Below are 4081 nucleotides of genomic sequence, written 5' to 3'. Positions count from 1 at the left end.
GTGTTCAATGCATCCCGTCTATTCTGGAGTTTTTTTAAAAAATAAAATAAACTCAAATAAAATAAACTCAAGGTCATATTTTGGTCCCCTCACACACTTGATTTCATTTTATTCAGCTTCAACTTGAACTTGCAAATGAGCCATTGACAGCACACCTCTCTGTCAGTAGCTGCTATTGTTCTTACTGATGTTATTGATATAGTCAACTGATTCTTGTACACGCCATCCAAAATATGACCCTCCCCAATCTGTTCCATCATCACAAGCATTGCCAGGCCTGATGTCATTGTTACACCTACTGTGTCAATCCATCTTGTTGAGCATTTCTTCACCAAGAGCTTTAAAATAGCATGTGGATGAATTCTAATTGATGCTGTTCATTAATTTTTATCATTTGAAAGTACAATATAGATATCTGCCAGCCTTTGAGAATATTCCAAGAGTTTGACAAAGAACAAAGACATTTGTATGTCTTTTGTTGTTAGGCAACCTTGAGTCAACAATGACTCACAAAAACTCTGTGAACAACAGATCTAAACCTTTCCCTATCATATAATATCCTCACTATCTCTGATATGTTCTCACTCATTGTTACAGTCACAGCATCAATCCGTCTTATTGAGGGTCTTCCTTTCTCTGATCTTCCTTCTTTCTCAACATGATGCTTTTTTCTAAAGACTGGCCCCTTCTGACAATATGCCCAAAGTATGTGAGCTGGAGTTTCATCATCCTTTAAAGAGCGTGCTGGTTGCACTTCCTCACAAACAAGACAGACTCGTTTGCTCTTTGGAAGACAATGAGATATTCTGTACTCTGTTTCAACACCGCAATTCAAAGGCATCAATCTTCTTCTTTCATCCTTAGTCATTGTCCAACTTTCAGATGCATAGAAAGCAATTTTTAAAACCATGATTTGGATCTTTGATGTCTTTACTGATGCTGCCCTAGGTGTTGATTGTGGGTCCAAGTAAAATTAAATTGTTGACAGCTTCAATCTTTTCTTCATCTATCATGATGTTGCCTACTGGCCCAGTGGTAAGGACTTTCGTTATCTTGATGTTAAGATGTAATCCATATTGAAGGCTAGTCTTTGATCTTCCACATTAAATGCTTCAAGTCATCTTCACATTAAGCAAGCAAGGCTGGGCCATCTGTTTTACGCAGCGGTTCAGTGGCTAAATGAACTAGTTCTTTCACAGATGAAAGAAATGGTAAGATCATTGTGTCTTACTTTGGTTCTTCCAGAAGTGGATTCACAGTCAAGAATTAGAGTGAAATAGAATATGTAGAAGATGTATTCACAGTGTAGTGGTGCAATTCATTCCTTTCCATAGAAGACAAGAACTCAATCACCTTTCCGTATATTCTTTCATGTGTAGCCACTAGCCCTGTACCAGTGAGACTTGATGATGCTATTAGACTGAGTAGATTTCAACAGAGCTTTCAGACTAAAATAGAAATAAAGTTCCGACAATTACTTTTGGAAATTGGCTGATGAAAACTCAAAGGGTTTTCCTGGTTGTAATCTTTACAGAAGCACAAAATATCTTCTTGAGATGGTCCTAAATTCAGGTGTGATTTACCAAAGGTCATATTTTGGGTGTTCTCGTGTCATTCCAATTCAGCTTGAATATACAAATAAGCAATTAACCATCTAAAAACAGTCCAGTGAAAACCCATAGAATTCTTCTTATTTATTTGCATGAGAATTTATAATCATGTTAGCTTCCCATTCATATATATTTTGTTTTCTGACATTGTCAATATTGTTTCATCCAATTGTTAATATGAATTTTATTTTATTACATTATTATTGTTTAATTAAGTATTTGCAGTGTCTGAGCAACCCTTTATTACACATTGCCTTTGCCGTCACCCAAGTTATCTATTAATTTTTTCATAGGTTTTTTAAATTACTGACAGTTTGAAAATCATGTTGATTTTTCATAAATTTACAGATTTTCTATCTTACAACCTCAAATGCCTTTGATTAATGTGACTCATTTCTTACAATGGCTAATTAAAAAGGAGCTCTAGGTGGCCTAGGTGTAGGAGTTATGCTGACAACTCAAAGGTATAAGGTTCAAAACCACCAACTGCTCCTTGGGAGAAAGATGGCAATGTCCACCCCTGTGAGTTACAGCCACTGAAAACCCGCTAAAAGGTCAGCTATAAATTGGTTACGACTCAACAGCACATAACAACAGCGATCAATCTCCACGGGGTTTCCTTGACTGTTATCTTTCAGAAGTAGATCCCCAGGCCTTTTCTTCCATGGTGCCACCTGGTGGGTTCTGAGCTATGTTTAACCACCACTAAGGTTAGCAGTAGATTGACTTAACTAGTTGTGCCACCTAAGGACCTACATGATAGCAACAGAATTTGAATAGTGGTAAAGTCCATGGAACATGACTGAAAGGACAAGTTAGAAGCTACAGCTGTTGAGAATGAATTAAAAAGAGAAACAGGCTTGCAGTTAAAAAGTGTAACTGTTGGTAGTGGTGAGAAATGTCATGGAGGCAATTTCAAGTCATAGCAACCTCATATATTACAGAGAAAAATCATTCTACAGGGTTTTCTTTCTCTCTTTAGAGAGTAAATTTCCAGACATTTCTTTCACAGCATGGATCTGAACTACTAAAATTTAGATGAGCAGTGGAATGAATGCTGTTTACATTAAGAGAAATGAATGGATGTCAAAGCAGCAAAAAATATCCATCACAAGTTGGCTTCATAACAATACTGTGGACAGTGCTTCTCTTTCATTTATCATAGATCTGGGAAGACTATGGAAGGGGTCAACTTCACTAAGGTCTCTGAGTTCCTCCTCCTGAGCCTCTCACAGGACCCAGGGCAACAGCAGCTTCTGTTTGGCCTCTTCCTGAGCATGTATCTGGTCACAGGTGTGGGAAACCTGCTCATCATCCTGGCCATTGGCACCGATGTCCGACTCCACACCCCCATGTACTTCTTCCTCGCCAACCTGGCCTTTGTGGGCATCTGCTTCACGTCCACCACCATCCCCAAGATGCTGGCCAACCACGTGTCAGGACGCCAGGGGATCCCATATGATGGCTGCCTGACGCAAATGTTCTTCTTCATCTGGTTTGCCTCCATTGACAACTTCTTGCTTACTGTCATGGCCTATGATCGCTATGCAGCCATCTGCCACCCTCTGCACTACACCCCGTTGTGACGCCACAGCTCTGTGGTCTGCTGGTGGTGGCCTCGTGGATGGTAGCCTTCGGGAATGCCTTGATTCACACTGTGCTGCTGGCACAACTTTCATTCTGTGGCCACAACCAGGTCCCTCATTTCTTCTGTGACCTCAGTCCTCTGCTGAAGCTGGCCTGCTCCGACACCTTCCTGAATAATGTGATGGTGTACACAGTAGGAACCATGGCCACTATTATCCCCTTTGTGGCTATTTTGGGCTCCTACATGCATATTTTTGCAGCTATCCTACAGATTCCCTCCAAGGGAAGGCTTTCTCCACCTGCAGATCTTACCTCTTAGTGGTGTCCTTGTTTTATGGGCCATTCATTGGGGTTTATTTAAGGCCGATGTCCTCCCACATGGCCCAGAAAGACATCCTGGCAGCTGTGATGTACACTGTGGTCACTCCCATGCTGAATCCCTTCATCTACAGCTTGTGTAACAGTGACATGAAGGGTGCCTTGGGGGGGCCTCGTGAGAAGGAAGCTAATCTTCAGTCAGTGACCACAATGTCCAAAGACAGTGGCAGTGCTCATCTGTCTGCAAGTTGCATGCAAGTCTCAATATTAGATACTTTCTTCATACTGTTTTCTATTCATTGGCTTCTTCCAACTTCCTTCTTCTAACAGCTCTGCTTTATTTTGGTTTTACTGTTAGTTACTGTCTAACAGGTCTGATTTGATTGATGGCAACCCCATGAACAGCCAACTGAAACATTGTCAATGCTGCACCATACATTATATACAATCTGCTTGATAACAGGAAACTCTCAAAGAGATAAATTGAAACAGTGAGTGTAACAATAGGCTTCTGCCCAGCAGATATTGTGAATTCGGCATAGGATCGGACAGTGGTTTGTTTGGGG

The 4081-nt window shown here is 40.7% G+C and overlaps 1 pseudogene; it reads left to right on the top strand.

The window, feature by feature from the left end:
- Positions 1-2788: 2788 nt before the first annotated feature.
- LOC102868190 lies at positions 2789-3842 on the top strand (annotated as a pseudogene).
- The last annotated feature ends 239 nt before the right edge of the window (positions 3843-4081 follow it).

This window comes from Elephantulus edwardii, unplaced genomic scaffold (assembly GCF_000299155.1).
Source record: "Elephantulus edwardii isolate Elephantulus edwardi_28Jun2011 unplaced genomic scaffold, EleEdw1.0 scaffold00226, whole genome shotgun sequence".
Classification (NCBI taxonomy): domain Eukaryota; kingdom Metazoa; phylum Chordata; class Mammalia; order Macroscelidea; family Macroscelididae; genus Elephantulus; species Elephantulus edwardii.
Note: the sequence above shows the minus strand (reverse complement) of the source record. Positions and strands in the feature narration are given on the sequence as shown.